The following is a 12,793-nucleotide window of genomic DNA, read 5'->3' on the forward strand; positions in this document are numbered from 1 at the left end:
CTCAGGAAGATGATTGCAGTAACCATAACCAGTTCTCTATCTCTAAAGTCTTCCCTTCTAATCAGTCCTCCACACAGCCAGAGTGAGCTGTCAGAATGATATCAGTGGTATGTTTTTCTGCTTAAAACCCTTGAGTGGTTTTGACTTTGAAATCCAAACTCCTTGGCATAGAGCATGTGAGGTAGTCTTTGATCTAGCGCTGACTTACCTCTTCTTCAGCCACATGTGCACATGCCCTCCAGTCCAGCCACACCAGCTCCCTTAATTCACCCTACTGTTCTCCCGGCCTGAATGCCCTGCTCTCCTCACCTATTATCTGGCTAAATCTTACTCTTTGAAAGTCAGCTTCTGTCACCTTCTCTGGGAAGACTTTCTGGACCACCAGATTTTCGTCCTCTGTTTCCATGCCATCATATAGCTCGTTCTATCATAGCACTTCTAATAATGTCCTCTAGTGAATCATAATAATCACCATTATTATAACTGCAAACATTTGTGTAGTATCTGCTGGACACTGTGTGAAGCACTTTAAATGCATCATGATTTCTAGCATATTTATTTATTAATCACATTAAGGCTTTGAGTTCCTTAACCCCAGAGTTTGGGAGATAAGAGAGCAAAATGGTGCATGGTTTTTAAAGTTGGGGAAATAGGAGTTCTCATCCCAGCTTCAAGCTATGTGAATTTAGACAAGTTTCTCATTTCCTTTTCTCAAAAAACTTAGTTTTTTTTTTTTTACCAAAGTGATATGTTATTCAGCAAAGTACAAAGAAGAAAACAATAAATAACCCCCAAATCTCACCATTCCAAAATAAAATTTTGTGAGCATGATTATAGATATTTCCAAATGGATCTGTATGTTAGAAAGATACAGAAATAAACAAAAAATTACAACCTAGGATTATATTCTATATTCTATTGTTTAAAAGTAAAGAAGGGATTGCCGAAATTCAGATAAATGTTTCTTCACCTTGAGGGATACCAGGATATTGACTGTTCCTTTAAACTCTTCTAGAGCAAGGCCCCAGCCTGGGCCCACCAGGCTGCATATTGACCCACAGAGGCACTGGGGTTGGCTGCACACAGTTTATTTAAATAAATGGAAGCTGAACGCCTTGGTCAGGGTCAGGGGTATTCACACTAATTTACCAGGTGTCTGCCCACTGCTGTTGTCTCACCCTGGCCACTTCACATGCTCACTGAAACACAGGAAAATCTGGGGACAGGTACACAAGCTGTGGAGCCAGACTGTCTGGCTTGAATTCCGACTCTACAACTTGCTCTGGAGCTTCAGGTGGATTACTCTGTGTTTTGTTTCCTCTGTTGTAAAGTGGGGCCAGTAATGGACTCTACTTTATGGGATTAGGTAAATTAATATGTGTGAAGAGCTTAGAAAAACTTGGGCTTTATATAACACTTAAGTGGATTTGATATTCACTCCCAGGATTTTTGCCCTGGAATTTTTTATTTCTGAGTTTTTTCTTCTGATTTTGATCAGTTGGAGTTTATGTTTTCAAGAAGGGCTCATGCATACATGTTATATTCTTGAATTCTTGCATATTTGTGAATGTCTGCCTTTTATATTTATACTTGAAGGACATTTTGATAGGATATAACATTTTGGGGTCTCTTTTTCTTTCCTTCAGGACATTGTAGACATTACTTCATTGTTCTCTACTTCATTGCCCTTTCTATTTTCATTATGATCATATCAAGCCTTCCTTTCCATGAAAATAATTTGATGTTCAGCTTTATCTATTTTGTTGCTTATTTATTTTTCTAAGTTATTTGTTAGATGTGAAGTGGGATTTTGCTACACAACTTGTCTCTTCAGTACTTGAACTCTCTTTTTATCTCATGCTGTTATTTTATCCTTCTGCCTTTGTGTTCTTGCTTTTTAAAGTCATATTCTTTATTAGAATATGTATGTCTGAAGTGTGATGAATTCATGATGAGTATTCTTCTGTTCCTTGGCTTAGGCTATGCTTTCTTCCAGATTGGATTATATTTTCTCTATATTGAGTGTTTTTATATCTTCTGCTCTGTTTTTTAATCTAGCTCATGTTTGACACAGGTTATTTGGTTATATAATTATATCATTTGGTTATATATGGATGACTTCCCGTTGAAACCCTATCTTATGTAAAACCCAGAGGTCTTCTCCTCAGGGCTACTGTATGAGAGGGTTGGGAGGTGCTTGCTGTCTCCTTTCCGTAGTTTGGGGCCATGGGGATGGGATGGGGCTGCACAGCCTTTGCTGCAGGACCTGGGCTCTGTACTTTTCTGAGATCCTATTAAAATGCCTGATTCCAGCACCTGTGCCATCCAGCTGGGAATGTATCCTACTCCTGTGTGCCTGTCCCCTCTCAGCACATGTTCTGGAAGCTGTCAGGCCTGGCGGTTGTTCTTTACTCGTTGTGGTCCTACAGTGGAGTATAGTGGCTTCTGTTTATGAGCACTTTCTCTTGACTTTTCTCCAAGCTGCCTTTTACTCTTTCAGTCGGATTCTCTTCCAATGGGAACATGGGGTGGGCGATTACTGAAAGTTGTCAGGACATTGCCATTTCATCTAGTTCCCTCCACACTACTTCTAGGGAAGCTAAGTATGAAACTATGGTCCCTGTGGCACCACACCAGAACTTTCCATTTCTTTCTCTCATACCTGCTTTTCAACAGTTAAGGCTTAAGCTTGAAGCTCTTTCCTTGTTACTACTGGTAGATTTTTTTTTTTAAATGTCATTTTGGAAGGATATTTTCAATAGATATAGAATTCTGGGTTGCCAGATACTCTCTTCCTCTCTTCCTCCCAAGTACTTTAGAGATGGTCCATTGTCTTCTGATCTCCACAGTCCAGTGAGAATTCAGCAGTGATTCAGATAGCTCCTCTACTATATGATGCATCATTTTTTCCTCTGGCTGCTTTCAAAATTTTCTCCTTAATTCAGTTTCCAGCAGTTTGACTATGATATGCCTGCAAATGTCTTTATTCACATTTATGCTACCTGGGGCTCACTGAACCTGAATCTATGAATTTATACCTTTCAACATATTGGGGAACACTTAAGCCATTATTTCTTCAAATATTTTTTTCTGGCCTCATTCTCTCTTCCACTTTTGGAATTCAAAGTACATGTATGTAGATATTTTTATACTGTCCTATAGGTTCCTGAGACTCTGTTCTTTTTTTAATGATTTTTGTTTCTTTCTTCAGATTGACACTTTCTATTGATCCACAAATTTTTCTTTGTTAAATTGAGTCCATCCAATGAATTTTTAATTTCCAAAATTGTGTTTTTTAGTTCTAGAATTTCCATCAGTTCTTTATTTTTATATAGTTTCTATTTCTTGTTTGAGATTTCCTGCATTTCATTTGTTGAGAGTATATTTCCCTTTACCTCACAGAGATGAGTTGTAATAGATGGTTGATAATCCTTATCTGCTAATTCCAACATTTAGATCATATTGGGGTTGGTCTCAGTTAATTTTTTTCCCCCTTAACCCTGGATCATACTTTCTGGTTCTTTGTATGGTATGTAATTTTGGATTATATTTAGGCATTATAAATTTGATGTTATGGAGATTTCATATCCTATTATATTCGTTATATTCTTCTGAGAGTGTTGATGTTTTGGAAGCAATTGACTTAGTTGGACTCAAACTGCAAAACTCTATCCTTCAGTCAACAGCTCACCTCTCAATTCATTTCCCTTGCTTAGGCTGCTTTGAGTCTTACTTATGTATGTGTGGTTCAGGGATCTGACCAAACCCTGATAGAGTTTGTACACAGAGTCTGAGTCTCTCTCACTTTGGCTCACTTCTTTCCAGTATCTCTCCACCCCTTGCTTTCCAGAATATTCTATTCAAGTTTTCACTCTCCCACATAGTGCCAACCTCAGCCTGTACTAAGGCTAAAAACTACAAAAATAGATAACTCATTACTTGCCATTTCATTTTTCCAAGATTTGACTCCCCTCCAGATTCTGTGCACTTTTATTTACTCTTTAGTGCTTCCAGATTATTTGTTTTTCCTTTTGTTTTTTTAAAATTTTGTCCAGAGTTTATAGGTATTATCTGTGGGAGAGCAGAGTCTGGTAGATAGTGTTTTGTCCATACCCAAAGTGGAATTTGCTAGTAATTTTTTTTCTGTTGTTTTAACTTTTGCTGTTCATTGTGTTAAAAGTTGGTAGGAGAGGGAGATTCTGTAATCTAGAGTCATTTTGCCATCTTTACCCAGAAGTGTTCTTGTGCAAATGTCTTATCCTCTCTGAGCCTCAGCTTTGTAATTTATAAAACGAGAGAAATAGTCGTTCCTTGTGGACTTTTTGTAAAGGTTAAATGAAATAGTGTAGGTAAAGCTTTTTAGCACGGAGCTTGACAGTTAATAAGATTATTACCATTATCTTTGGTTTCAGTATCTCCTCCTAACATAGTGCCTGGTATGTAGTAAGAGATAAATAATGATGTTGGATAAATGAATTGGATACATGAAAATGGAGAAGGAAGAAAATGGATTCAAGAAATGGTTGAACTAACTACAAGGAACTGAGGAGCTGCTTCAAGCTGGCATTTCCCTGCTGGACCTGGGCACGTAGGAGACACACAGGCCTGTGGCCAGGGAGCTCTTGCCTCTGGCCAGGCTTCTGTTACACAAGGTGTTTTCCCTCGAATCTGTGTGGTGATTCATTACACAAGCTGCAGCACGAGGCCAGCCCTGCAGAGGTAGGTGTAGAGCTCTGCATCACTGCCTTGTACACTTCCCACATGGCACAAAGAAACTTTGGGGGAATTCTGGAGCCTGAGGGGAACTCCCTTGACTCATGAGCAGTGGAGAAAACACCTAGAAACTGCATTTGTGTGGAGCAATAGCAGAGACAGAATGGAGAGGTTGGGGGATGGAAGAGGCTCTCATTTTCCAGGCATAACAAGCTTGTAACACCCTAATTTCAGGGAGGAACCAATGCCTACATTGGAGGGCCAAAGTGTCAACCCTCAGCAGGTGGTTACATGCTTCAAAACCACAATGGTGTTTACCAGAGCGCTAGCAGTGGCTGTGCTTCCACTCTCAGTATCTGCCAGGGTCACTCTGAGAGGAGTCATGTGAGCTAGGTCCTTGGGCCTGGGAGCCTTAACTTGATAAAAATACAACACTTGAAAATAGTGTAACTAAACTGTACACTTAGAAATGGTTAAAATGGTAAATTTTATATTATGTATATTTTATCACAATAAAAAAACAAAGAAAATTATTAAAAAATACATGCCCATTTTAGACAATTTGAAAAATTTAGAAAGATTTAAGAAGAAGCAAAGTTACTTATATTCCTCTTTTCTAATATTTTGGTGTATGTATTTCTTTTCTTCCGTTTTGTATGTGAATGGATTTTTTTTAACTTAATCGAGATTATACTGTCTATAATGTGGGGCTTTTAAAACAATTTAGCATTATAATCTGGGTATATTTGTCATTAAATATTGTTTTAAAATATTTTGTTAGATTCAAAGTAATTGATTTTATGAATTCATCAAATATTATTTAATTGTCTTAGTGGCTATTTAGGCAATTTCTAATATTTTTGCTAATAAAATAACACTTCAATAAACATCTTGAACATAAGTCTATGTCTAAAAGATCTTCTGAAAGTGGAAACTTTTTTCTTCTCTTCTTTTTTTATCTTTCTCAGATCTTACACTTCTTTAAACGCCTGGCTTAGGTCTGGACTCTGCTAGGAAATCTACTCTGAGCACTTCACTTGCAAGAATCCCTTCCTTTTCTGACTCTAATTGCATTAATTCATTCATCAAATATCATTTGATGTTTATCAAATATTAATTTCTTCTCTAACGTGATAGCTTAGTTCAATAATTATGACTAAGTTTATTGAGTACTTACTCCGTGTTGGCATTTTTTAAAGCACTTTATATGAATTATCTCATTTCATCTTTACACTACTATCCATGATTTACCTATAGGAAAATTGAAGCATAGAGAGGTTAGGTAATTAATCCAAGGTTGCTCAGAGCTATTCCTGGAGTGAGCTGGGATTTAATACCAGCCACTGTGGCTCCAGTATCCATTAAGTGAATTAATAATTATACATACTACCTCAGCTAGACTATTCTAAGGAATGGAGTAGACAAAACAAATATACTTCTGTCCCATGGAAATATAAGGCAGCCTAAGCTGTCCTACTTAGCTCTGGATCATAAAGAGTCCTAAGCCACCTCCCTATGGCTGTCTGAGGATAACTCTTGCTTTTCTATCCTGTGAACTCTTGCAGGGCTGGGACCTTGCCTCCTCCTGCCTTCTACCCTCCAAGCAGCACACAGTTACTCAAACTGATGGCTGGGAGGTAGCAGAAAGAGATCTGAGCACCTGGAGACCAGGTTTGGCTTCTGGCTCTGTCACTGAGAAACACAGGGAAGGTTTCTCTACCAGTCTGGTGTGTTTCCTCATGAGGAAAATGAGATAATCTTTGACATTCTAAAAATGTGGTAAGATCACCCAGTAATACCTTAGGTTTTCTCACATGGTGATTAGCAACCATTTGTATAAGACCCTCCTGTGGCCTCGAGCTCTCTGATCTGGCCCGGAGCCTATAATTCCAGGCTTAAACAGGAGAAAGCTGTCTCCATGCTGCTTCTTTTTCAATATTCCCAAATGTGAGCATGAATCTTTTAGAGGCTAAAAAGCAGTGATAATTTCCTCACTGACACAAGTATGTTTCATAAAGTTGGCAATCACAGTTACAATGTTTAATTTTGAATGGGATTAAAAGAAGAAAGAGGTAAAAGAAGGAGGAAGTGGCCGAGGAGACTTTTTATGCAAAAACATAAGCATTTGGTTTTCCTAAATTGGTCCTAGGGTTAAAAAAGATAGTTGTTTACCCCTTTTTAATTGTGTTCACATCTAATAATTATAATATCTTTCCTTTTTTGAGTACCTATTTGATGCCTGGCATGGCACATAATAGCATTATTGCTGATCCTTACTGTAATCCTTCAAGAAGTACAGTACTCCCATTTCACAGGTTCAGAGGGGTTAAGGGTCTTTCTCAAAGCTATCTGGTTAGTTAAAAGCAAGGCAGGAGTCCAATTCAATTCTGCTTCTGTCCCAGGGAAGTATAAGACAGCCTGAGCTGTCCTACTTAGCTCTGGATCATAAAGGGTCTTGCGCCATTTCCCTATGGCTGTCTGAAGCACCACCACTACCCAGAGTTTGTTACTATCTCATTAGTTATTTAAGGAATGAACTGTGTCATCAATATGGCAGAGAGGCACACTGCAGAGGCATTGCCTTTTTGGAGTTTTATTAAAGAGAGGGAATCAGAGAGGGAAATGTCAATTAAGAGGAGCAAGTCTGTTTCCTACCATGCATGGAGCCAAGAGGGACACCTGCTTCCCTTCCTCTGTGATCCCAGGCCAAAATTTGGGGATGGCTAAGTGAGGAGAGATGGTTCTGGTTGGCTTCAATTTATAACTCTAAGTCTGATAAAGGATTTTTCCCCCTGATTTGTGGATTTATTTATACAGAATAAAGTGCATTTCTGTGAAACACCTAATGAGTACTTGAGAAGGTATTAAAAACCAAGTTCCATTTAGTTATACATTGAATGAATGAAAAAAAAAGATATGGTCCCAAGAAATTCCACATGGGTCTATAGGACTTTCGAGAAGGAAAAGGTCATTGTGGATTCCAGGCTTCCTGGAGGAGTTTAGCATTGAACCAGACCTTAGAGGGTGGATTATATTCATGAGGGCAGAGAGAAATGAAGGAGGCATTTCAGAGGAATGAAAAAGTACAAGCAAGTCCTGGTGGCAGAGACAGTGAGGAGACTGTCAGGTCATCCTCACATCACTTTGCTTCCAAAGAAAAACTAATGAGCATACTGGTTTAAGGGTAACTTTGAAGTCATATACATCCTAGTTCAACTCCTAGCTCTGGCAATTACACGTCTTTGGCCAGTTATTCAAACTCCTTAAGCCCTAGTTATCTCATTTCCAAATGCGGTTAATGACACACACCTCACAGGGTCTTTATGAGGATTAAGTATCACAAGTTCAGTTCCTGGTTCAGTAATTTGAGGAAGTCTTTATTATCTCTCAGATCATTCTGGAATATCCAGATCCTAATCTTAACCGTGCTCTATTTCATTTCAGTAACAAGTAACTAAGAGTTACGATTTCTTCTAGCTCTTGAAATCTGTGAAGCAGTAAAACTACCTCAACTCTCTATGCCAAAAACAATGGGGTAAAGGAAATATACTATCATAGGTCCAGCTTCCCACAAAGCTATCTCAGATGAGTGACTTCCTTCTTATCCCCAGCAACAACAATAACATTCCACCAGGCTTCTGGTCATTCTCCACAATCTCCATTGACCATTTATCACTTTACATGTTTTTCTTAGCACTTTGAAAAGACAGGCTGAAAACCCAGTCTAATGATCTTTGAGCTCTAGGAAAAGTCAGAAAATAATGAGCAGGTCCCAATTCCTCTCAGGGGCCTCATTATGAAAGACAGGCCACTGAAGTTTCTGCTTTTTCTCAAGCGTGTTTTTCTTTATATATTTTCTGGGCTGTCCTCTGGCCCCTGATTAGCGTTTACAACAGAGTCAGAAGATGCCGGCTCTCGTCCAAACTCCACCACTTATTAGGTAGTTGTTTCTTTGGCAGGCCATTGGAATTTCTAGACTTCAGTTGATTTATCTATAAAATAGGAATCAACTGAAAGATGTATAGGAAAGTCACTTGTATGTGAATTGCAAGTCCTCTAAATGCATAGTGCATATTAAAATGGGTAGACTAATGAAGCAGGTGCACTGTGCCCCTTTCTCCCTAATCCATCTACCAGATGAGTCCCAGATTCTACAATAAAATTCCTCTTCAATAGTTAATTCTGGATGTGGACTTAAGACCTTTGCATCTATTCTGGGCAAGAAAATGAGTTTCCTAGTATCTATCCTTCCTGTAAGTTTGAGAAAGACCTCACAGAGGAACTGGCCAAAGAGATGTGATAGATGTTATCCTTTGCTCTCTAGAATTATAGCCCATTTGATGGGATGAAACCCCAAGCAGATTGGATACAACCTTTCTAATATAATCACATATATTTAACACAAGGGCTTGTATTCCCATTCCCCAAACACACACGAATCTTTTGCCTCGGTGGGTCTGACGTGGAGTCCCTGCCTTCTGGATGCAGTCATTCAGGGGCCTTTGAGTCATGGTCTTGTGGCGCTCTAAGCGCATTAGGTTAGAGAAGTGCAGGCTCTTACTATCATTACAGACTGCCTGCTTGCTGATTGAACTGGACAGTTGAGTGCCTTATGGTATCACCAAGTAAGGCTGTAATGGATAATGCGGCATTGTTCAGGGGCTGCTTCTTGCACTGCACCTTTTCAGCGCTCCCCAAATGCATGTCTGATTGTCCATACACTAGACCTCAGTAGGTTTCTAAACTCAGGTTTCTAATAACAAGCCGTCAGAAGTTCTGCATTGTGCCCATACAAAGACGGAGTGGAAAACTGATATAGTTTCTTAGGAGACATTTGTACTTTAGGAAATATCTGAATGATGGGGAAATGTGGCTTTTTCTAAAGGTTATTGCCCAGCTATTTGTGGTCAATTAACTACTGGTGCTGATAATCAATGAGAATGTGCCTGAGGCTGCAGCCATGTCTCTGCTGTCCAAAGCTCACAGTCCCTTTGGCAAAGGGTTCCTCAGTCAGGGCAGTACCAGGAGAGGGGCTGCCTTGGTCATGGAGCACTGCCATGTCAGGCGTGCTTGGTGGCTTTTTACTCTGGAGAAACTAGAAAGAGCCTTAGAGGTAACCTTCTGTCTGCAAACCCTGCAGATCAACATTGCCTGGGGAGGTTCCTAACAATTATGGATACCCAGGGTCCGACCCCAAAATCATTGGGGGGAGAATGAGAATTTATATTATAAATAATTTCTTCAGGTGATTCCAAAGGTCAACCAGGCTTGGAAAGAACTTATTTAGTCTAACTGCCCTTGTTTCATAAGGTAGTAAACTGAGATCCAGAAAGGGGAAGTGTCTTAGCTGAGGTCTGCAGGCTGGGTTGAGAGTTGGATGTAGAATGCAGGCCTGCTGACTCCTAAGACTGGTGCACTGTGTTGTGTGACCTTTCGCATAAAATAACGCCTCTCCTTAGGGAGAGATGTGTAAAACGTGGGTAAAACACAATCAACAATGGTATAATCCTTTGAATTGAATGTCCAAGTCACCAGATTTTAGCACCAGTCATCAGATTACTGTAATTGTAACTAATACCTTGGTTAAGAATCCAGCTTCAGGCCGGGCAAGGTGGCTCACGCCTGTAATCTCAGCACTTTGGGAGGCCGAGGCAGGAGGATCACTTGAGGCCAGGAGTTCGAGACCAGCCTGAGCAGCCGGTCAGTGAGACCCCATCTCTACAAAAATTTAAGAAATTAGCTGGGTGAGGTGGCATGTGCTTGTCGTCCCAGCTACTTAGGAGGCTGAGGCAGGAGAATTGCTTGAGCCTAGGAGTTTGAGGTTACAGTGAGCTATGATGATGCTACTGCACTCTAGCCCTGGCAACAGGGTGAGACCCTGTCTTGGAAAAAAAAAAAAAGAAAAAACCCAGCTTCACCACTTATTACTTGTGTGATCCTGGTAAAGTTACTTATCGCCTAGTTTCCTCATCTATAAAATATGAATAATAAAATTATGGTATCTACCTAATAGGGTTGCTGTGAGGGTTAGATGACATAGTGTTTGAACATGCTTAGTGTGGTGCCTGACATGTGCCAAATACCCAATTAATGTTAGTTATTAGTTTTTGAGCATTCACTATGTGCCAGACACCATAGTAAGTGCTTTATGGGTGCCACATCTAATGTTCACAACAATTCTCTGCAGTAGCCATTATTATGGAGGGATGAGGAAGGATTGGCTGAGCTTGTGCCTTCTGTTGTATTGGCTATCTGAAATTAGGCGTTTTGTGATCTCTGTCCACATAGGGATACACAGAAATACGTCACAGTGAAAATACCCTAGTGGAGGTAATGATTGTGACATTTTTGTAACTCTAAAGCTCCTGGAGGGTGGAGCCTGTCCCTTGTTCATCTTGGTGCCCTTTGACCTAGCTTATACCCTCTCTTGGCTCATTGAGCTCAATAAATGTTTGTCAATGGGAATGATATATCATCTTGTCCAAAAAAGGAATTTTTCTCCTGGCACACTTATCCTGAATTTTCTTAATTCTGAATGTCTTATTTTAGTATTACAATCCTGTCACAATGAGACTTCAATTCACCTTTTCTCCCCTCTTGCATACAGTAAATGGCTTATTGCAGGATTTATTTATAACAACCTTAATGTCCAGCTGGAGGGGAATGGTTGAATAATTTATGATGCACTCATATATAGCTAATAGCTACCACTTCCTCTGCGCTTACAATGCCAGAGTATTGCTCTAAGGCATTCTTCTTGTTACTAACTCGTTTAATCTTTAAAACAATTTTGAGGTAGATCCTATTATCCTCATTTACATGCAAGGAAACAGAGCCAGAGAGGTTAAGTAATTTGCCCATGGTGAATCAGCTAGAAGGTAGCGGAGTCAGGATTCAAACTCAGGCAACCTGACTCAAGAGTCAGTACTCTCAGATACTAAACTAAACAGTCTCTTGTATAGCCAACGATTGGTGCAACAAACTACTAATAATTTGCTGAAGAATGTTTGCCTTGCATCTAATTAGGGCTAAAGTGAATGAATACATATATTGTTAAATACATGTAGGAAATGCTTATGACATACTCTAAAGGGGAGAGAAAAGCAGGGTATCACTATAAATATATTGTAATCTGAACTATACTATAGAAAGTTAAGGAAAAATGCACAGAAAATAACTGGAGGAAAATAGGCCAAAAGGTTAATTCTGCTTGTGGCTGATGGGCTGAATTTTTTCCCCCTGTTTCTTTAATCTTGTCTGACTTTTCTAAATTTTCTAAAACAAATGATACCTGTAAAATCAGAAAAAAAAAAGACTTTTAAAATTGATTTTTAAAATCACGAAACCTTACAGAGGCAGGTTTGGGACAAATCACTAACAGGCATTAAATACTGATCACTCCCCCTCCACCCGACCCTTGCCCCCAAACATTTGTTAATTGCAAAGAAGTTTCATTGACCCCCATGCCCTCCTGCACAAAGCCTTGATCACTACTACAGGATATTCTGACTGTCATCCTTGGATCATAAATACACAGGAGGCAGCTTCCACTTCAGTTCCGATAGAAGTCTCCTGGGAGAAACCAATTTCATGAATCTTTTTGAGAGAATTTATTACAAGCATCTCTGCTTCTTCAGAGTCCTCAAGCTTTTGTATTTCCTGCCATTGCCGGTGCATCTGGTCTCCTGGGCATAGTTTATGAGTCCAGCCCCAGGGCAGCAGAGCAGCAGTTTTTGTGCCTTCAGCCTGTCACAGTTTGATGGGCTAGTCCAGCCTTTTGCAGCCTGGGGCCTAGATGTAGTATGAAGGAAAAAGGTCTTGGTTTCAAGGCCCAGCTTAGCACTTACTAGCAGACTTGAAGCAACTCACTTTGCCTCTGAGCCTCGGTTTTCTCATCTGTAAATGGGGATGATAAAGAGACATCCCTTCCTCACAGGTGATTGTGAGTCTGAAAAGGGCTCAAGTGGGATGGTATATAGGCCAGCCTATATATGTGAATTGTCCTTATTTTCTAGTAGCTTCCCACTGTATTTTTCACACTTTTTAGAGACACTGAGAGAAGCTAATTTTTTTTTTCTAC

This window comes from Lemur catta, chromosome 1 (genome assembly GCF_020740605.2).
Source record: "Lemur catta isolate mLemCat1 chromosome 1, mLemCat1.pri, whole genome shotgun sequence".
In the NCBI taxonomy this organism is placed as follows: domain Eukaryota; kingdom Metazoa; phylum Chordata; class Mammalia; order Primates; family Lemuridae; genus Lemur; species Lemur catta.